At 35.3% G+C, this 24,156-nt stretch overlaps 1 non-coding gene across 1 annotated transcript; it reads left to right on the forward strand.

The window, feature by feature from the left end:
• Positions 1 to 20,093: 20,093 nt before the first annotated feature.
• On the forward strand, positions 20,094 to 20,201 carry LOC148546181 (small nucleolar RNA R71). Its single transcript, XR_015901743.1, has one exon. It is a non-coding gene; the product is annotated as a small nucleolar RNA R71 (small nucleolar RNA).
• Positions 20,202 to 24,156: the final 3,955 nt, after the last annotated feature.

Genomic DNA, 24,156 nt, shown 5'->3' on the forward strand with positions numbered 1-24,156 from the left:
AATCTACAAGTGCAGATAATTTTTTCTAAGTCAATAGCCATGTTGGTAGGCCAACCGTGGATCTCAAATCTTTGATACCCTTCACTTCCACTCTAAATCGGTGTCCATTTTTTAGACTTTTTTTCGAATTTTCTGTAATCTACTGTGTTGTATTAGTGGGAGTTTACCAACATGGTGGGATAACTTGACCTTATTTTTTGCAATCGACCGCATCACAAACATCCGAACCTTCTCTAACAGGATGATTATTTGCTTAGCTCTGTATTTCTTGATCCTCGAGTTAAAAACCTCGCAAGCATTGTTATAAATGTTGTCAATTTTTTTTATCATGTTGGAAATATGCCCTTTTTCATGCTTCTCTAGGTCACTTATCCAGGTATGCCCATGCTTGCTTGTTATGTCTCTTTAATCTATCCATCTTTTGATCAAAATTATGATGAGTTATTTTTCTAGCACACTCCCATAATAGTCTTCTATACTCCTATTCTTTCCACTATTTGTTAAAATTCTTCCATAGATGCCAGACACAGAATCTATAGTGTACATTGGACATGAGCTCCTTTACTGCTAAAGCCAAATCCTAAACCAGTCACACATGCAAATTTTATTATTTTGCCTCAAATAGACCCCACAAATAACTTAAATGACCTCAATTAGACCCTACAATTAACTTAAATAAACTCAAATCAACCACCTAAATATTTTAACTGTACTAATAACAGTCCTCGCAACAAACATCAATAAAACATATAAATACATTTATTCATTTACTTTCTGCATGTCTGACATAAAAGTCCATTTGTTAGCCATGTAGTCACCCAAATCATCAAGCAGTTGGTCCAAAAATCACCTCAAATTCTCTTTATTCTCGACATGAACAATTTTCCACACAATTGGATATATATGGTTGTTGGCATCCTAAGCCACTGTTGAGAGTATTTGTCCCCCCAAATGGAGTCTTCAAGAAGGCTTTGTCGAGTCCGATCAGTGGGCAGTAGCCAGCCTTAAAACCCCTCTTACATCCATCTAGGCATACATACATTTTTTTAAATATAGGATCCTCTTTTTGAAGATATGTACCAATCTTTACTGTTGAACCTGAATTACTCTTAAGTAGAGTCTCTGCATAGTCTCTAACCAAACCATACTGAGTAGTTGCATCACCCTAAACAATATTTCTTGCATCTATTAAAGCTCTGGTGAGTGATGATTTGTTTAGGTCCAGATCACACCTTCTCCTGAAATATGCTTTAGCCTGGTTGTGCTTTAAGCTCGGATACCTCCTCAATTTCTTAACCAACTTGCCAGCAAGCCATCTTCTGTTGGCAGCCCTATTTTTGTTCATCCTAGGACATAATGACATATGTGTTCATTATTAAAGATTTTCAACTACTAGCATGTCTCCTCAGAATCTCTGGATGCATAAGCAACCCATGGACATCTAATCATATCCTCATCTTCTCCGGCTATCCACTTGCATACAGCTCTCATTCCTTCTATATTTAATCTCCCTACCCTCTTAAATAGTGAATTTCCTCATAGCATCCATAAATTCATTCTTGTTATTGAACTTCATTCCAACTTGAAGCTTTAGTTCACCAAATTGGCTACCCTCAGAGAAGATAGGAAACACATCATTAGCATCATCATCACTCCATTCCTCATCTGAGTTTAGGGGGTTTTCAATTCTTCATACTTACAAGAGTTATTTTCATCAGAATCATCGTGAATTGGATCATATGCATCATAAGATTCTTGGTTGTTTCCTCTGTTTCCCAACACTTGCAGCCAGTCTACTTCTTCATCTGAATTCTCCACAACAAGACCATCATCTTCCTCCACTATTTTCTCTTTGCCCTTCTTCCAGGCAGCACCTGGAGCATGCTTCAACTTCAATTCCCCCAACCTTGTCCCAGATTGCCACCTTTAATATCTGATTCAGTGAATCTGTCTTGTGGTCCAAACTTATATAGGATGTCTTCTGTAGATTTGTAGGGGTCATGTGAGTCACTGTCACTGCTATTGCTGTCATTTAGGCCAGTATCCTGTATTTATCCCACCACTTTTTCTTTTAGTCTAGCAAAGAACCTGGTTGTAGTAGGAGTTGATTTGGATGAAGTGCCCTTAGATTTGGATGCTAATTTGGGTGTTAGATTGGGCTTAGATCCTGATTTGGGTGTTAGATTGGGCTTGGATCTGGACTTGGGTATGGGCTTAGTTGTATTCGATGTGCACTTGGGGTTAGGTGCTAGTTTGGATGTGGACTCGGGCTTAGGTGTCTCCTTAGGTGCTAGTTTGTGCTTAGGTGTGGGCTTAAGTGCTAGTTTCGATTGGGGTGTCTCCTTTAATGGGGGGGGGGGTTGGAAGTAGATTGAGGTGGGAGATTGGATGCTGCATTGGAAGGGCCTTCAGTTGTGGAGTTGATGGGTGATTTGTTATGGGTTGTAGTAAATTCAAGTGGTTCAGGGTTGGTTTCTTCAGAAGGAATGGTTGGTGTATCATTCTTTGGGCTAGGTGTGGTCCCTTTGACATCCTTGTTTATACACCAGTGGCATTAAGTGTTATCTCTATCAACTCAGGTACTTTATCTACCATGGGTTGGGAAACTTCATGCTCATAGTATATGTGCACTCTTTTCTCATTCTTTGTATAGAATCACATCTCTAACAACTCCTTGTCATGACTTAGTGCTCGTAGTCAACTCTTCATAGGTCTACCAGGAACGAGCCACCAATACTCAACCATGTTATCATAACTTATGACCTTATAGTAATCTCTCAATGAAAATACATCTAGTAAATTCTCATCCAACCCAATCAACTCATCAATGTGATCATTGTCATAAACCAAACTGTCATTTGGTTTGGTGACAAAATTATCTCCATGATGATACACAATTATTATACCATCATCCATCTACAAATAAGATTAAAAAAGAGACAATGGTTAAAAACAACATTAAGTTCAATATATTGAAAATAGTAATTCAGATTACAAGCAATTCAAGTGGGGCTTAGTTCCGATATATTGAATAAGTTAATCAATCAAAAGTGTTCTGACAGCTATTAAAAAAAAGAGGTGTTAAAACTTGAATTTTAAAGTAGAGTATTTTGTTAAAGGTGTCTAGTTTAAATCCAATATGTCTCATGCAATCCTTTCTCATTCCAACACAAATTAATTCTACCAAGACTATGTTTCTACAATACTAAGAACTCTCATTACTGATTTCACCAGGTTTATGTGATGTACATCTTCTACATTGTTCTAATAATTTAAAAGATTCAGTTGATCACAACAACATACATACAAAAAAAAATTAAACTCTAGCATACAGGAATCATACCATCACTAACAACTATAATAAACTAATGTCCCTCAAAGATTCACTGATGAAGTAGAGCAAAAAAAAGTAAAAAAACAAACTTCAACCAACATTTTGCAAAAAATAAAGCATTGTATTTTGAGAGCAACTATTTTGTTACTAACCTGTTTTTGAAGAAGTGGTGATTCCCAGGTACTTCGTCTTAACAATGGGGGCGAAACAAGTAAAGTTATAGCGACAACCATGGTTCTTCTTTGAGGGTATGTATACGAGAGGAGTTGGAGGAGGAAGAAGAAAGGTCAATTGGGGTTTTACTTTTGAAGTGGTTAACGTTTGGGTTTTTGTTTAATCCCCTCCTCATGTCACACGATATCGTTTCTCAATATTTTCGGCTCCAAAAGTTAAACGACGTCATTTAGACAATGCCAGGTGTTAATTAAAATTGTTAGGGCAGCTTTTCGATGACGAAAAACGACCGAAGGGCCAAATTAAGGCACGGATTAAAATTTTGGAGTTCAATTAGAGTCACTTGAAAGTTTGAGGACTAAATTGAGTCAGCAATCAAATTTTATGGGTCATTTTGAGTATTAACTCGTGAATCATATTTTGACAAATTTGACTTGAATTCTTATGAATTCTTAAGACACTAAAAAATTTGTATTTTTATTCTCAAACATATGCTAACTAGACATTTTAATCTACATATAGTTACTTTCATAAAAATACTTGTAATATTTTTATATAAAAATATTATAAAGATATAAACATATATTATTGTTTTGCTTGATTTTGGTTTATTTTTGAAACAAAGGATCAATCAAGCTTGTATCCAAAATTTTAATTTAAGGAGTAGATACGATTCCTTTTAAAGAAGTGAGCTTGACCTGAGATTTATCGATTATAGTATAGAAACTAACTTTACAAATGATAAAATTATGTGAATACAAATGAATCAAAACTTCATATCAAAAGAAATTTGAAAAATGCCATCAAAACATTCTTAAATAAAGATGTAAATAAATGAATAAAAATGGACAAAAAAAAACTAGTAAACAAAGAAAGAAACTAAAAACAAGACAAAAATAAAGATAAACAAATGGAAATTAGGCAATGCTTGAAAGAAAATAATAAAATAAATTAACTTTAAATACTCACATGCACACTCCATGAATTTTCTTTGCGTTGGTGCGACTAGAAATTTGCAGAAATTTAGTGTAATTTGAAGTGTTGAATGGAAGTCCCATTAAAATTCTTTGACTCTTCTATTTATAGAGAAGAATTTTGTATTGTAATGAGTAGTTATTGATCTCTTATCAATGTTCTTGTTTTACTTACTCTCCAAGTTTAACTACCCAAGTTCTTACCATATCTTGATGGTAAAATAATAGTCCCCACGTTCATCTCCATTTAAGAGTCACATCTATTTCCTATATGTTATTTGTACTTTCCTAGATTGACCTAAAATCATAGTTATCAAACCCGGCACGACCTGGCCGGTTCGACCGGAAACCCGGTCACCCGGTTACCTGACCGGGTCGAGCCACTCGTTGAACCGTCTATGCAACAGATCTGGTCGAACCCGATTTGACCCGACGGGTTTAATGCAAACCCGGTGACCCGGCGGTTAATCCAAGCCGGTCCGGGTCATGTTTATTAATTTTTTTTATTTTTTTCCCCTGAAACGATGTCGTTTCAGTTTCAGACCCACCCCACCCCCCTTTTTCAGTGAAATGAACCCTAACTTCCAAAGCCAACCTCGTGCCTTCGTCTCTCTGTCTTTGCTCTCTCAAGCTTGGCGTCGGCAACGGACAGCCTCTCACTCTCACCTTGTCCCTCTCACGAGCTCGGCGCCGGCATCCCCTCACCCTCACCTTGTCTCTCCCCTCGTCGCCAGTTCGTCACTCTCAGCCTCTGGGTATCTCACCGCGTCATGCTCTCGTTCTCTCACTGCGAGTCCGTGACCCTGTGTTTGCTTCGTCGGGTGGTGGTGGTCGTCGTCTTCTCAACTAGGTGAGCTCCAATTTTCGACCCTGTTCTTTCTCTAGTTTAATGTTGATTTCGGTGAATCTGGTGGTTGTTAAATGTGGTTGTTGCTGTTTTATTCAGTTTTTAGAGTTGATGTTGCTGTTATTTCTCTAGTTCGATGCTAATTTTGGTGAACCTAAGCAAATTTTATAGTTGTTGCTGTTCTTTCTGTTTGTTGAATGTTGGATTTTTAGAGTTGTTGTTGCTATTCTTTCTCTGATTCGATGTTAATTTTGGTGAACATGAGCAAATTTTAGAGGAGTTATTGTTCTTTACTTCTTTCTATTTGTTGAATATTGGTTTTTTAGAGTTGTTGTTGCTGTTCTTTATGTTCTTTCTCTGATTTGATGTAAATTTTATTTAGAATTATTGTTGAATCTGGTAGTTACTACTGCTGTATTTGGTCTTTTAGAGTTGATGTTGAACTTGAGAAAATTTTAGTGAATTTTGGTTGAATAGTTAAATTTGTTATTTTTTATGGTACTTAAATGTATACATGGTTAGTTGCATATGAAAAAACAAGTGTTGATTTAATGGTCCTAAGCATTTTCCTGTCATAGGTGAGTTAACTGCTTTGACGAGGTTCTAATGGAGTTCACTTTCTATTTTTCTTTCTTTCAGCAGAAGACATTGGATCATTTTCCTGAAAAACTTAGGTTGTCTGGATAGAGGCACATAATAATTTTAAGAATATGCGTGATAGTTTGCTTTTACTTTAGGATTAAGTCAGTTTGCTGTTAACTGGTAATGCTATTTCCAGGACGGGTACGTGCCATACCATTCTGCGAGAATTGAGACGTGCCTGGCTGCCTCACATGACACTTAAAGGAAGGGGATTGTGTTCATGGAAATGCTGAATAATTGTTTGGAACAGATCTACACCAATCCCTCACATGTCATAAATATTGCATAAGGTTGTGGTAGATTTTTAATTGAAAAGATATTTGTATTTAGAGATTAATTTATTATCTTTTTTGGATCATTAGTTATGTTTAATATTGAATTATTAATGTTTGTAAAGACTTATATTTTAAATTTTAAGACATCATTTTAAATTATTTATAAAATTTTATTTTTTTTAGTTATGACCGGGTTAACCGGGTGAATCAGTGACCCACCGGTTGAACCAGTGACCCAGTGACCCGGTCATATGACCGGGTTGATTACCGGTTCGGTTTTGATAACTATGCCTAAAATTCTCCTTTTCGTCTCTAGATAACTCTTGTCGACCAAAACACCTTTGTGTTGTTAACAATTATGTTGCGTCAAACTTTTGTGCTACGTCGAACTTTTGTGCTAACAATTATTTAAATAAATAATTTGATCTATCAAATAAACCACACAATCTAAGCGAGTACTGAGTAGATTGTGGTGCCGCTTCTCATATTTATTCATATCAACATGCAACAAGTAATACATACGCATGCTCAATTTTTATTCTGATTTGTACAGGTGCGTTCGACTTTAAAAATAGAATAAGATAGAATATTGATAATTTAACACCCTACCACACTAAACTTTACGCTTAAGTCGTAAAACAGAGGTGGTGTGGTATTACGACCTCTAAAATAAAATGAGTATATATATAATAGCAGAAGAATTATAATATGCTAGGAGCCTTGAAGAATAGAGGAAATAAAAATCGCGAAATAAAAGCGCAACACTCAAGGTACGAGTTAACTTACGTGCTAAGAAAATCATAATTATTAAACATAAGATAATAGAAATAGAAATAGAGTGCCAAAGAAACAAAATAACAAGCTCCTAACTCAGCCTGCAAAGTCAACACTGGCCGGAGAATATTTACACATATATATATATACATACATATCCCAAAACCCAAAAGTACATATACACAATCCTGCCTCTCCATAAACCTCTAAGAGGATCAAAAAGAACAAATTATGCGGAGAGAAAGCTAGGTACATATATATACATCACTGTACAACAAAATAGCCCAGTAACCACTTCGCTTCAAGGGTCCAGACGCCTAACGAGATGCCTCTCGACCTACATCTGAAAAACAACAACATAGTATGGAATAAAAATCGGAGGTTCTCAGTATGGTAAAGGTGTCACACACATAATATATAAGGTCATGGGAATGCCAGAGGCAATCCTAGAACACCGACACTCAGATTATAGAGCTTAAAGTGTTAAATAGGAGCCATAAAAAGTGGTTTTCTAAAGGCATTTAAACCTAACTTAACTTAACCTTAAATCTAAGTCCCATACTGCTATTCCTCCATACTTCCAACTCCATCACGCATTTTCACAGACAAATAGACAGATAAAGGCAAACACAAGAAGGTTACAATGACTACAGGTAACAAATACACATTTAGCATGGCAAGTACATATAGGCACACCCAATTAAAGCACAAGCAAGTAATTCAAGTAATATGCATATGATGCATGCCTGTCCTATGGCTGATGAGACTCATCTGTCGGTTATCCAGCCAACCCGACAAGTCTGAATTGTCCTTAGACTGTCCCCCCGATGTGCATTCCCAAGAGTCTATGCATAGCTTTTTCTCAAATAATCAATATTGCTCAATGGGGGCAACATTCCCGGGAATTTATATAGTGCCCGGTCACACTTAAGTCGTAGGGTCAACAGAGTATCGAGTTTTCAATCTGGTACACGTGGTGGCAAGCCACGGCACTTGATCCAGGGAATCTCGTATCCCAGATTATTCAAATTCATAAGCCATATAAATAATTCAATTATAATTCATCAATATCCACATCATTCTCAATCGCATCTCATTCATCATTATACGTCAATCATATTCAATCCTTATCCTTCATTATCACACCTCTCATTTCGTCCATCAATAGTTCCAATTCAAAACATAATTCATTTTTTTCTAAATGAATCAAACTTAAAAAATGCTCATTTTCTTAATAACTCTAAATCAAACCATATAACCTTTGAATCTAAATCTTTTTAAATAATCATATAAACAAAATCTCTAATTTTTATAAAATTTCGGCAGCATCTCCTCTAAAACTTGGACTTTGCCACCCTTTTCGGGTCCAAACCTGCTTTCTTTTCAATTCAACATACCCTTCCTCATCATCATAATAGTCACCACAATAAATCTACCTCAGATCAACAATTATACTCTTACAATATTCAAATCCAACAACCAAAATTCAACTAAGGATCATAGTTCACTAATCCTAGGCTTCTAACACAAAATACCTCATTATCACAACAACCTCTACAATAATTATACCTCAAATCAATAATTCACCAAATCATTAGTTAATCAACAAGCACCAAATCAACCATGTTCATCAACAATAACATTCAACCATAATTATCTCCAAATTAACATAACAACATTCACCATCCAAAATTAATAACTAATTATCCAATAAACTTCAACCAAATATATTCATCGACAAATTACTAAACATTAAACATACACCTGCATTCCAACTTATCCTATGGTCATCTAGCCTAAGTTTTCACAGAACATTATATATTAAATGCAAGAAACCTAAACCATACCTTAGCCAATTTCTAAGTATTATTCCAAGACAATTTTTCTAAAAGAACACAGCCCTCAAAACCTCAACTAATTCGCTTCCTCCAAGTTCCAGTATTCACAATTTCAAGCTCCAATTATTTATTCACAACCTAATACACATTCATAACACACACACACACACACACACACACACACACACACACATATATATATATATATATATCCAATTTAATACTCAAACCTCAAATCCAATAAAAATAAAATAGAATTATCGTATCCTCACCTTACCCAAGCTTCACATAAGCAAGAGTGGACGTTTTTCTCAAGCTAATTGGATCCTAAAACATCAAAAATTAAAGAAATTCAATATTCCTTCTCAAATTTGAAAATTGGGGGAAATGAAGGCTGAGTGTAAAATAACATGTTACCTATGAAATTGTTCTGGTAAAAATGTAGAGCTCGACGCGGTGAACGCGTGGCCGCAAACGGTGCGGCAATCGGAGCTCGGACGGAGAAGTTATGGGATTTAGAAAGTAACGTAAGGGTTAGGAGCTTTTCTCGTTTCTCCTCTCCCTAGAAGCTGAAAGCTTCGTTGTTTCAAAAATGGGAAGAAGACAAAGGTTGGGTTCATTTAAAAGGGCTGGTCTGGTTGGACTGACAGCCCGGTTTGGGTCCGGTTCAACCAGTTCGGTTTTTCGGTCTAATTTTGGACCGTTTTCTTCGAAATTAGTGTCAAAATTCTCGTTTCGATGAGCTCTACCCTAATTTAATATAATATTCACATTTCTAATCCTCCTTATTAAAAACTAATTTATTGACTAATTATCTACTAATTTAACCGGGGTTTACAGATAATACAATACAAAAGATAGAAATATAAAAATTAATATTTCTATATTTTATTTAATGATAAACTGAATATAAAATAGAACAAATAATAAAAAGTTTAATTTATTTACATTTTTTCTTTCACGTAAAATTTAGAAAAAAATAGAATAGTAAAAAATATAATTATAAAATATTAATAGTGACAATAAAAAGAAAAAGAATAAAGTATCATTTTTGTCCCTAACATTTGAGGTAAGTCCTATTTGTGTCTATAACATTTAAATCGTCCTATTTGTGTCTCTAACATTTGAAATTATCTTCAATGTTATCATATCGTCAATTACACTAATGGATCAGCGACAGACTTGCCTAAGTGGACAATAACATTGGTAACTCCAAATGTGAGTATCTATACGTGTATCCCTTCGCACCTAATGTTTCTTTCTTTCGCTATACGAAACATCTCAGTTAGAAGAAAAAAGAATGTAAAGTTCCATTCTCCAAACTCTATGAACCCTACCACCATTTTTCTTCTTCGAACTTTATCTCAGTGAGAGCTTGCATTTTTAAGATATATTGTGGATCAATCTTGTTTGTGAATGAGAGAATTGCTGCGTCTCGATCTTCAAAAGCTATTGAAATCACCCAGAGTCAAACGGTATGTAGAATTTTTTTTCATGTTCATTTTGTACTTAATAATGCATGCTATGAAAAATGGTAACTGTTGATTGATCTTGTTTGAGTTTAAGATATATTTAGTGTGATTACTAATTAGGGCTAATTTGTTTTTTATTTGAATCTGTTAACGATGTTGGATTTTGGAGGTTGTAAACTGTTATGCTTAGCTTACTCATTTATTCCCTTTCTCTAATGATGGTTGATACATCCAACAGGGGTTTAGCTGAAGACATGAGTTATTTTAGCGTGAAAGTTTTTCATCAAGGAAGATTTGGTCTTGAAGGAGGGCTTCTGAGGTATTTGGGTAGAGAGAGTACTATTGTGGACTATTATAATGAGGATGAGTGGAGCCTAATCGAGGTGTATGAAATAGTCAGCAAACAAGATTATTTGAAGAATGGCATTGCTGTCATGTGGTATAAATCATTAAAGGTTGGGACAGAGAAAAGTTTGAGGATGTTGAGAAATAACAAGGATGCAATGGACATGGCAAATATTGGTGTGAAGGAGGATATGGTTGAGCTTTATGTTGTTCACTAGACAAGTGAAGTCCAAGAAATAGAGAGGATGTCACTTGTGTAGGAATACTCCAACAACAAAAATAGATGATATAGTTGGACCTGGCCTAGTTGTTATGTATAAAGGCCATGCTGTTGGGCCTAGCTTAGATAGGACAATGCTGGATCAAGTAAAGTGCAACATGCTGAGTCAAAAAGTAAAGAATCATATGAGAAAGTTAATGGTACTATTGAGTCTGATGTGAGAAAGTTGATGGTACTATTGGTCAAAGAGTGCAACATCTATTAACTTTTTTTATTGACTGATTTAAAGTTATATTAATAATACATATCAATGGTGCACAGGAAAAGAATGTGGTTGGATCTACTTCAAAGGGCACATCAAGGAGAGTAGAACTACTTTAAGACTTACTTCAAAAGTTGCGTCTTATAAAGGATCTCAACAAGGCAGCAACAAGGTGGGGAATAAAAAAGGGCCAACTACACATCCAAAGAAAAAGTCACCTATGAATACTATGAGTACCAGCAGTCACAAACTATGCCTAGGGTGCAACTATACCTAGGGTGCTGCCAAGTCCAATGAAGATAGTGACCTTCTCTCAATTCATGGCCAAAACATCTCCCAAAGCATGGAAGAAAATGGAGTAAAGCTACTAGTTCAGTTACATTATTCTGCAGATTGGATGCCTTTTGCTTTTTGTTTTGAATCACAAATTAGGTTTCTTGATTTAAGTCTTTTATTGGTGAAGCTACTACTTCATATACAATATTATGCAGAGTAAATGGTCAAATTTGTCCTTGAAAAATCACTCATTTTTTAAATTGGTCCTCAAAATTTTTTTAATTAAATTCATCCTTCAAAGATTGTAAGTTAATTATGTTGGTCCTTCCATCACTTTCTTTGTTGATAGTGTCAAAATTTACTAATGTGGTACCACAACACACACTTAGGAGTATTAATTGACTATTAACATAATAAGTTTATGAAATTAGATTAAATCAAAATCTAATTGACATTGGAATCCCTTAATTTGGGAGTTAATTTGATCCGATTTCATAAACTAATCATATTAATAGTCAATTAAGATTACTAGGTGTGTGTTGTGATATTACTTAACATACCACATCAATAAACTCTAACACCGTTAGTAATGGAAATGATGAAAGGACTAATATGACTAATTTAAAATCTTTAAAGGACGAATTTGATTAAAAAATCTTTCAGAGATTAATTTGGAGAATGAATGATCTTTCAAGAACTAATTTGATCATTTACTCAATGTATTTGGCTAAGACCTTAATGCCACAATCCTAATCAGATTATTGTATTTGTACTTGTTTTTGAATTGTTGCAACATTATGCTTAATGAGCAAAGTATTATGTTATGTTCTATTACAGAACTGTTGTCATTTTTCTATATGTCAAAATAATTATAAAACTAATGTATTGCAAAGATATAAATTGAAGGCACAAATTACACTTAACCATTGATGAACTAGATGAACCATTTCCAATTTACCTTTTAAAAACTAGATGAACCATTTCCAATTTGCCTTTTAAAGTTGTGACTTTTCTTTTCATTTTTGCAACTCTTGGGTCATCTCTAACTATGCCCAAACAAAGTACCCACGTTTTATCCCAATCTAATCCAAAAAAAAAAAAGAATACAAGCCAATCACATAAGCAAATATCTTCAAGTTATAACTATCAATAGAAAGACAACATTTTGTACTTACCCCATAATTAACACAGTTTTAGAATCTCTGTCCAAGATTCTCTGCAGTGGATGAAGTTGCAAGCACGAGTTTCTCACCACAATAACATGTTCTCCTTCGACGGGCCTGGTTGTGGCTTCGACCTGCTGGCTACTACTACATGTACCTTGGGAGCCCTGCAAACCCATGGAATTAACAACCAAAAGAAGAGAGGAGAAAATGTAGAAAAGAGATAGAAGTAGGAAAAGGTTTTACAATTTAGGATTCTCTATCCTTTTTAACTATTTGTTTTTATTATATATTTATTTTTTTCAGAATATTCACTAGCGATAAGAAGGGGGTGGTTTGCCATATTGGACACTAGCGTCCATGTAGCAAGTTCATCACAGTTCATTAGTGTAATTGACGGTAGAATAATATTAAAGACATTTTCAAATGTTAAGGATATAAATAGGACAATTTAAACATTAGGGACACAAATAAAACTTATCTCAAATGTCAAGGACAAAAATGATATTTTACATAAAAAAGATAAAAAAAAATAAGTTATGTCTCTATGTCTTTGTATCTTTCATAATAAGAAGGATATAATATACATTAATTCAGTGTCTTAAAACACAATATTTTTGTCCATATTTTATCAATTAAATATAATTATATATCTTTGTATTTATATTTCGGTGTCTTGTATTTATAAACAAACACAGTTTCATATTGTGTGGATGGATACATTAAAGTCAATAATATCAACAAAACAGTAACAATCATATTTATTTATTAATTTCTAGTTTAGTCGCATACATTTATGCTTAGTTTAGTAAAATTTTTTGAAGAAATAAATTAAAAATTTTTCAAAAATACAAGCACTTCGCTTTGTATTTGGTAAATTAAAAAGCTCATGTGCTTCTATGGTGCGCAGAAATTGTGATTACACTTTGATTATGTAAAATTCATCGCTCTTTCTTTTCCTGGTAATGGCGCCAAAAATATGATGCCAATACCATGGTTCACAACTTCGCACAACTAACCAGCAAGTGCACTGGGTCGTCCAAGTAATACCTTACGTGAGTAAGGGTCGAATCCCACGGAGATTGTTGGTATGAAGCAAGCTATGGTCACCTTGTAAATCTCAGTCAGGCAGATATAAAATAGTAATGGGGTTTTCGAAAATAATTAATAAAATAGGAATAGAAATACTTATTTAAATCATTGGTGAGAATTTCAGATAAGCGAATAGAGATGCTTTCATTCCTCTGAACCTCTGCTTTCCTGCTATCTTCATCCAATCAGTCTTACTCCTTTCCATGGCTGGCTTTATGTAATGCATCACCATTGTCAATGGCTACTTTCGGTCTTCTCTCGGGAAAATGATCCAAATGCCCTGTCACGGCACGGCTAATCGTCTGGAGGCATCACCCTTGTCAATGGTTACATCCTATCCTCTCAGTGAACATGGTCAACGCACCCTATCACGGCACGGCTATTCATCTGTCGGTTCTCGATCATACTGGAATAGGATTTACTATCCTTTTGCGTCTGTCACTACGCCCAGCAATCGCGAGTTTGAAGCTCGTCACAGTCATTCAATCATTGAATCCTACTTGGAATACCACAGACAAGGTTTAGACTTTCCGGATTCTCTTGAATGCCACCATCAATCTAGCTTATACCACGAAGATTCTGATTAAGAGATCTAAGAGACACTCATTCAATCGAAAGTAGAACGGAAGTGGTTGTCAGGCAAGCGTTCATAGGGAATGATGATGATTGTCACGTTCATCACATTCAAGTTGAAGTGCGAATGAATATCTTAGAAGCAAAATAAGATGAATTGAATAGAAAACAGTAGTACTTTGCATTAATCTTTGAGGAACAGCAGAGCTCCACACCTTAATCTATGGAGTACAGAAACTCTACCGTTAAAAATACATAAGTGAAAGGTCCAGGCATGGCCGAATGGCCAGCCCCTCTGATCTAAGAACCAGGTGTCCAAAGATGATCCAAAGATGTCTAATACGATAGTAAAAGGTCCTATTTATAATAAACTAGTCACTAGGGTTTACAGAAATAAGTAATTGATGCATAAAACCACTTCCGGGGCCCACTTGGTGTGTGCTTGGGCTGAGCTTGAGTGTTGCACGTGTAGAGGTCCTTCTTGGAGTTGAACGCCAGCATTTGTGCCAGTTTGGGCGTTCAACTCTGGTTTTGGATCCTTTTCTGGCGCTGGACGCCAGAATTGGGCAGAGAGCTGGCGTTGAACGCCAGTTTGCGTCGTCTATTCTTGGCCAAAGTATGAACTATTATATATTTCTGGAAAGCCCTGGATGTATACTTTCCAACGCAATTGGAAGCGTGCCATTTCGAGTTCTGTAGCTCCAGAAAATCCACTTTGAGTGTAGGGAGGTCAGAATCCAACAGCATCAGCAGTCCTTCTTCAACCTCTGAATCTGATTTTTGCTCAAGTCTCTCAATTTCAGTCAGAAAATATCTGAAATCACAGAAAAACACACAAACTCATAGTAAAGTCCAGAAATGTGAATTTAACATAAAAACTAATGAAAACATCCCTAAAAGTAACTAGATCCTACTAAAAACAATGCCAAAAAGCGTATAAATTATCCGCTCATCACAACACCAAACTTAAATTGTTGCTTGTCCCCAAGCAACTGAAAATTAAATAGGGTAAAAAGAAGAGAATATACTATAAATTCCAAACTATCAATGAAACATAGCTCCAATCAAAAGAGCGGGACTTATAGCTTTTTGCCTCTTGAATAGTTTTGGCATCTCACTTTATCCATTGAGGTTCAGAATGATTGGCATCTATAGGAACTTAGAGTTCAGATAGTGTTATTGATTCTCCTAGTTTAGTATGATGATTCTTGAACACAGCTATTTTATGAGTCTTGGCCATGGCCCTAAGCACTTTGTTTTCCAGTATTACCACCGGATACATAAATGCCACAGACACATAATTGGGTGAACCTTTTCAGATTGTGACTCAGCTTTGCTAAAGTCCCCAATTAGAGGTGTCCAGGGTTCTTAAGCACACTCTTTTTTTGCTTTGGACCTTGACTTTAACCGCTCAGTCTCAAGTTTTCACTTGACACCTTCACGCCACAAGCACATGGTTAGGGACAGCTTGGTTTAGCCGCTTAGACCAGGATTTTATTCCTTTAGGCCCTCCTATCCACTGATGCTCAAAGCCTTGGGATCCTTTTTATTTTCCCTTGCCTTTTGGTTTTAAGGGTTATTGGCTTTTTGCTCTTGCCTCTTGGTTTTAAGAGCTTTTGGCTTTTTCTGCTTGCTTTTTCTTTTTCTTTTTTTCTATTTTTTTCGCCTATTTTATTTTTATTTTTTTTTTCTGCAAGCTTTGTTCTTTGCTGCTTTTTCTTGCTTCAAGAATCATTTTTATGATTTTTCAGATTATCAAATAACATGTCTCCTAGTCATCATTCTTTCAAGAGCCAACATATTTAACATTCTTAAACAACAACTTCAAAAGACATATGCACTGTTCAAACATACATTCAGAAAACAAGAAGCATTGTCACCACATCAATATAATTAAACTAAGTTCAAGGATAAATTCGAAACTCATGTACTTCTTGTTCTTTTGAATTAAAACATTTTTCATTTAAGAGAGGTGATGGATTCATAGGACATTCATAACTTTAAGACATAGTTACTAACTACTAATGATCATGTAATGAAGACACAAACATAGATAAGCACATAACATAGAAAACGAAAAACAGAAGAAATAAGAACAAGGAATGAATCCACCTTAGTGATGGTGGCGTTTCCTTCTTGAGGAACCAATGATGTCCTTGAGCTCTTCTATGTCTCTTCCTTGTTTTTGTTGCTCCTCCCTCATTGCTTTTTGATCTTCTCTTATTTCATGAAGGATGATGGAGTGCTCTTGATGTTCCACCCTTAGTTGTCCCATATTGGAACTTAATTCTCCTAGGGAGGTGTTGATTTGCTCCCAATAGTTTTGTGGAGGAAAGTGCATTTGAGGCATCTCCGGGATCTCATGGTGATGAGCTTCATGCGCCTCTTGAGCTCCATGAATGGGCTCTCTTGCTTGCTCCATCTTTTTCTTAGTGATGGGCTTGTCCTCTTTAATGAGGATATCTCCCTCTATGTCAATCCCAGCCGAATTGCATAGGTGGCAAATGAGGTGAGGAAAGGCTAACCTTGCCATAGTGGAGGACTTGTCAGCCACCTTGTAGAGTTCTTGAGGTATAATCTCATGAACTTCCACCTCTTCTCCAATCATGATGCTATGGATCATGATGGCCCGGTCTATAGTAACTTCAGACCGGTTGCTAGTGGGAATGATTGAGCATTGAATGAACTCCAACCATCCTTTAGCTACAGGCTTGAGGTCCAATCTTCTTAGTTGAACCGGCTTGCCTTTGGAGTCAATCTTCCATTGAGCTCCTTCTACACATATGTCCATAAGGACTTGGTCCAACCTTTGATCAAAGTTGACTCTCCTTGTGTAGGGGCGTGCGTTCTCTTCCATGTTTGGCAAGTTGAACGCCAACCTCACATTTTTTGGACTAAAATCTAAGTATTTCCCCCGAACCATTGTAACATAGTTCTTTGGATCCGGGTTCTTACTTTGATCATGGTTCTTGGTGATCCATGCATTGGCATAGAACTCTTGAACCATTAGGATGCCGACTTGTTGGATGGGATTTGTTAGAACTTCCCAACCTCTTCTTTGAATTTCATGTCGGATCTCCGGATACTCATTTCTTTTGAGTTTGAAAGGGACCTCAGGGATCACCTTCTTCTTGGCCACAACATCATAGAAGTGGTCTTGATGAGCTTTGGAGATGAATCTTTCCATCTCCCGTGACTCGGATGTGGAAGCTTTTGTCTTCCCTTTCCCCTTTCTAGAGGATTCTCCGGTCTTAGGTGCCATCAATGGTAATGGAAAAACAAAAAGCTTATGCTTTTACCACACCAAACTTAGAATTTTGCTCACCCTCGAGCAAGAGAAGAAAGAATAGATGAAGAAGAAGAAAAAATGGAGGAGAGGGAGAAGGGGTTGTGTTTCGGCCATGTAGGGTGGGTTTGGGTGGGAAATTGATTTTGAATTTTGAAGGTAGGTGGAGTTTATGAGGTAGGTTTATGGGGAAGAGTGGATGGATGTGAGTGGTGAAGAGGTGATGGGGAAGAGGGATTGAGGTGATTGGTGAAGGGTTTTGGGGAAGAGTGTTTATGGGATTGTGTGAAAGAGGGGTGAGAAGAAGTGAGTGGAGGTAGGTGGGGATCCTGTGGGGTCCACAGATCCTGAGGTGTTCAAGGATTTACAACCTTGCACCAAATTAGGCATGTAAAATGCCCTTGCACACAACTCTGGGCGTTCAGCGCCAGATTGGTGCCCATTTTGGGCGTTCAACACCCATTTGTTGCCCATTTCTGGCGTTGAACGCCAGAACCATGCTTGTTCTGGGCGTTCAGCGCCAGCTCCTCTCCAGGGCGCATTTCTGGCGTTCAGCGCCCAAATAATGCCCATTTTGGGCATTCAGCGCCCAGACACTGCCCATTTTGGGCGTTCAGCGCCAGAACCATGCTCTGTTCTGGCGTTGAATGCCAGGCAGGTGCTTCCTCCAGGGTGTAATTTTTCTTCTGCTGTTTTTGATTCCGTTTTCAATTTCTATATTTATTTTGTGACTCCACATGATCATGAACCTATAAAGACATATAACTAAGAAAAATATTGTTAGATAAATAAAAATTGGGTTGCCTCCCAACAAGCGCTTCTTTAATGTCAATAGCTTGACAGTGGGCTCTCATGGAGCCTCACAGATGTTCAGAGCATTGTTGAGACTCTCCAACACCAAACTTAGAGTTTGGATATGGGAGTTCAACACCAAACTTAGAGTTTAGTTGTGGCCTTCCAACACCAAACTTAGAGTTTAACTGTGGGGGCTTTGTTTGACTCTGCTTTGAGAGAAGCTTTTTCTGCTTCCTCTCCATGGATGCAGAGAGAGATCCTTGAGTTGTAAACACAAGGTTGTCCTCATTCAATTGAAGGATTAATTCTCCTCTGTCCACATCAATCACAACTCTTGCTGTGGCTAGGAAAGGTCTTCCTAGGATGATGGATTCATCCTCTTCCTTTCCAGTATCCAGGACTATGAAATCAGCAGGGATGTAAAGGCCTTCAACCTTTACTAACACGTCCTCTACTTGTCCATAAGCCTGTTTTCTTGAATTGTCTGCCATCTCTAATGAGATTTTAGTAGCTTGCACCCCATAGATTCCCAGTTTCTCTATTACAGAGAGGGGCATGGGGTTTATTCCTGAACCAAGGTCACACAGAGCCTTAAAGATCATGGTGCCTATGGTACAAGGTATTATGAACTTTCCAGGATCCTGTCTCTTCTGAGGCAATGTCAGTTGATCCAAATCACTTAGTTCATTGATGAACAAGGGAGGTTCATCTTTCCAAGTTTCAATACCAAATAATTTGGCATTCAGCTTCATGATTGCACCAAGAAACTTGGCAGTTTGCTCTTCAGTAACATCCTCATTCTCTTCAGAAGAGGAATACTCATCAGAGCTCATGAATGGCATAAGGAGGTTCAATGGAATCTCTATGGTGTCTAGATGAGCCTCAGACTCCTTTGGTTCCTCAGAGGGAAACTCCTTATTGATCACTGGGCGTCCCAGGAGGTCTTCCTCCTTGGGATTCACGTCCTCCTCTCCCTCATTGGGTTCGGCCATTTTGGTTATGTCAATGGCCTTGCACTCTCCTTTTGGATTCTCTTCTGTATTGCTTGGGAGAGTACTAGGAGGGATTTCAGTGATCCTTTTACTCAGCTGGCCCACTTGTGCTTCCAAATTTCTAATGGAAGACCTTGTTTCATTCATGAAACTCACAGTGGCCTTAGATAGATCAGAGACTAAATTTGCTAAGCTAGATGGATTCTGCTCAGAATTCTCTGTCTGTTGCTGAGTGGATGATGGAAAAGGCTTGCTATTGCTAAACCTGTTTCTTCCACCATTATTAAAGCCTTGTTGAGGCTTTTGATCCTTCCATGAGAAATTTGGATGATTTCTCCATGATGGATTATAGGTGTTTCCATAAGGTTCACCCATGTAATTTACCTCTGCTATTGCAGGGTTCTCAGGATCATAAGCTTCTTCTTCAGGAGAAGCCTCTTGAGTACTGTTGGATGCAGCTTGCATTCCATTCAGACTCTGAGAAATCATATTGACTTGCTGAGTCAATATTTTATTCTGAGCCAATATGGCATTCAGAGTATCAATTTCAAGAACTCCCTTCTTCATAGGCGTCCCATTATTCACAGGATTCCTCTCAGAAGTGTACATGAACTGGTTATTAGCAACCATGTCAATGAGTTCTTGAGCTTCTGCAGGCGTTTTCTTTAGGTGAATGGATCCACCTGCAGAAGTATCCAATGACATCTTTGATAACTAAGACAGACCATCATAGAATATATCCAAGATGGTCCATTCTGAAAGCATGTCAGAAGGACACTTTTTGGTCAGCTGCTTGTATCTTTCCCAAGCTTCGTAGAGGGATTCACCATCTTTTTGTTTGAAGGTTTGAACATCCACTCTAAGCTTGCTCAGCTTTTGAGGAGGAAAGAACTTGGCTAAGAAAGCCGTGACCAGCTTATCCCAAGAGTTCAGGCTGTCTTTGGGTTGAGAGTCCAACCATATTTTAGCTCTGTCTCTTACAGCAAAAGGAAAAAGCATGAGCCTGTAGACTTCAGGATCTACTCCATTAGTCTTAACAGTATCACAGATCTGCAAGAATTCAGTTAAGAACTGAAAAGGATCTTCAGATGGAAGTCCGTGAAACTTGCAGTTCTGCTGCATTAGAGAAACTAGCTGAGGTTTCAGCTCAAAATTGTTTGCTCCAATGGTAGATAGAGATGCTTCTTCCATGTAAATTGGAATTAGATGCAGTAAAGTCACCAAGCATTCTCCTTGCATTATTATTATTTTCTGCTGCCATCTCCTCTTCCTGTTTGAAAATTTCTGAAAGGTGCTTGCTGGTTTGTTGTAATTCAGCTTCTCTTAGTTTTTTCTTCAGAGTCCTTTCAGGTTCTGGATCTGTTTCAACAAGAATATTCTTGTCCTTGCTCTTGCTCATATGACAAAGAAGAGGGCACAGAAAAATAATAATAATAGAGATCCTTTTTTTTTTTTGAGTGAGGGAGAGATGTTAGTAGATGAATAAACAAATAGAAGGAGATGAGAGAGAAGAGAATTTTCGAAAATTATTTTTGAAAAAGGAGTTAGTGATTTTCGAAAATAGTTTTTGAAAAAGGTTAGTAATTTTCGAAAATTAAAATAAAAAATTAAAATAATTAGTTAATTAAAAAGAGATTTTGAAAAAGGGGAAAGATATTTTCGAAAATGAGAGAGAGAGAGTTAGTTAGGTGGTTTAGAAAAAGATAAGAAACAAACAAAAAGTTAGTTAGTTAGTTGAAACAAATTTGAAAATCAATTTTGAAAAGATAAGAAGTTAGGAAGTTAGAAAAGATATTTTTGAAAAGATATGATTGAAATTAGTTTTGAAAAAGATTTGATTTTTAAAATCACAATTAATGACTTGATTCACAAGAAATCACAAGATATGATTCTAGAACTTAAAGTTTGAAACTTTCTTAACAAGTAAGTAACAAACTTGAAATTTTTGAATCAAAACATTAATTGGTGATGTTATTTTCGAAAATTTGATATAAAAATAAGAAAAATATTTTTGAAAAATGTTTTTAGAATTTTCGAAAATAACTAAGAAAATTGAAAAAGATTTGATTTTTGAAAAAGATTTTGAAAAAGATAATATTTTTAAATTGAAAATTTGATTTGACTCATAAAAACAACTAGATTTTAAAAATTTTTTAAAAGGTCAAATCTAATTTTCGAATTTATGAGAGAGAAAAAGGGAAAGATATTTTTTTTTATTTTTGAATTTTTAATGAAGAGAGAGAAAAACAAGAAAAATGATGCAATGCATGAGAATTTTAGATCAAAACATGTGATGCATGCAAGAATGCTATGAATGTCAAGATGAACACCAAGAACACTATGAATGTTAAGATGAACACCAAGAACATATTTTTGAAAAATTTTTAATGCAAGAAAAACAAGCAAGACACCAAACTTAGAATTCTTTAATGCTTAGACACTAAGAATTCAAGAATGCATATGAAAAACAAGAAAAGACACAAAACATGCAAATGCAAAGATCAAACAAGAAGACTTACCAAGAACAACTTGAAGATCATGAAGAACACTATGAATGCATGAATTTTCAAAAAAAAATACAAGATGCACATGCAATTGACACCAAACTTATAACATGACTCAAGACTCAAACAAGAAACACAAAAAATATTTTTGATTTTTATGATTTTCTAATTTTTTTGTATTTTTTCGAAAATTCTTTGAAAAAGAAAAATAAGGATTCCAAAATTTTTAATATGAATTCCAAGAATCTTATGTTCTTAATCTAAAGCTCCAATCAAAGGGTCAGACATGGCTTAATAGCCAGTCAAGCTTTAGAATGGATTTACATCCATTGAGGTGATTAGTTGAAGACCAATCCCAAAGGAGTTTGGGTATGGCTTTTCAGCCAGATAGGATTCAACATGTTACCATGAAACTCTTGAAATCACAGAAAAACACACAAACTCATAGTAAAGTCCAGAAATGTGAATTTAACATAAAAACTAATGAAAACATCCCTAAAAGTAACCAGATCCTACTAAAAACATACTAAAAACAATGCCAAAAAGCGTATAAATTATCCGCTCATCATTCTACTTGCAGTTTTTTTTGTAAAAGTTAAAGGTACTTTTAAAAATACCTAAAAAAACTTTTTAAAATTAACTTGTGCTAATCAAAATTTAAAAGTCTAATATAACCTTATATAATAATAAATATCTAAAATTACCCTTATTAACACCAAATTTTCTAATTTTGTTTATTTTTTTTCCTACAATTTTTGCCCTTTGAGTTCTTATATATCTTTCACCCTAACATTCAGAAACTCCAATGCAGAGTGCAGACACATCTCCATCACACATCATGTATGTTCTATCTACTTGTATTTTTTTTTCCTCTTCTTTTTGTATTTCTCTAGTATGTTTTTTCTTCTAACTATCCCCATTTCCTTATATTATAAAATCAAATTCTTTTTCTCTTAATTTTTTTTTAATATATTTTTGACGTGAAATCAAACCCATGTTGTTTGGCCTGTAATTAACTAAGAAAGTTCTAATAAAATTCTTTTTCTCTTAACTTTTTTATATATTTTTGGTGTGAAATCAAACACGTGTTGTTTTTCCCATAATAAACTAAGAATATTCTAAAGCTTGTGCTTTGAAAAAGCCAAAAATGCTTAAGAAATTAAATATACGAAGAGGAATTAGTTTCTTTTTCATACTTGAGCTAATGAATAAGGATCTAATTCTCTTTTAAAATTACAAGTTTAATCTTAAAATACAAGATAAATATTAAAAAATTATATGAACTTATATATTATTAAATGTGTATCCGTGATGATTTAGGTTAGCATTGAAGCAATAATAATATTAAAGTGATCACTTTTTGCAATTGAAAAATCGTTTATTGTTTTTCATAATTTTTTCTTGTAAGTGATGTTAATTAATTTTATAATATATGTTGTTTTTCATGTGCCTTTTAGTTAAAATCCTTTTTGCTTTTGTCTACACATACAGTGATTTCATGCTTGTTATATGGTATACTTGTATACATCTCTTTGATAATGAGCTAATAAAATAATAAGTATGTAACATATTTGACATAAAAAATTATAATTCTCTTTGTTTTTAATATTTTAATTCTTGTATGAATTTATGGAATAATTTTTTTTTGTCCATGATAAGATTTAATGGATACAACAATTAATCTGATCATAACTGAAGAGTAAAATAACAGAAAAAAATTATACAATAGAACAAAAATTTAGTAGATGTATTTTATATTTTGTATGTAAAAAATATTGAAATTGGTAGCAAACCAGATACACATTTTGATACCAAAAGATGAAAATAATTGATAACTGAATTAACAAAAACTACAAAAAAATAAAAAATTGTGAGAGAAGGGTATGATGTTTGAGTGAAGTTGCTATCATGCAGTAGGGTTGAAAAAGTTTTTCACATAAAACATGATTTTGAATTTTTTTTATATGCATAGTTGTGTTTTGCAAGAGTTTCGAGTAAAACTACTTTTTACTGATTTTGAGTGTTATGTGTAAAAACAATTAAATTGTGCTCCATTTCAACTGCACTCAAATAGTTGGACTTTCTTAAAATATTTTGAGATTTTAACTGATTTTCTCGAAATAAAACCCTCGGTGAAGTTGTTTTTTGTACTTTTCTAGGCTAAAGGGATTTGGGTGAATCTAAATAGATCTCCTGATTTAGGAATTTTTGAACTATATAAATTCTCTTTTAAAAATTTCAAAAAAATATTTTTGAAAGTTAAAGTCATAGAAGAAGATTTTTCCTTTTCTTTGGATGAACATTTGAGTGAAAACTTT

Source organism: Arachis ipaensis, chromosome B9 (genome assembly GCF_059453495.1).
Source record: "Arachis ipaensis isolate K30076 ecotype BB chromosome B9, ASM5945349v1, whole genome shotgun sequence".
Taxonomy (NCBI): Eukaryota; Viridiplantae; Streptophyta; class Magnoliopsida; order Fabales; family Fabaceae; genus Arachis; species Arachis ipaensis.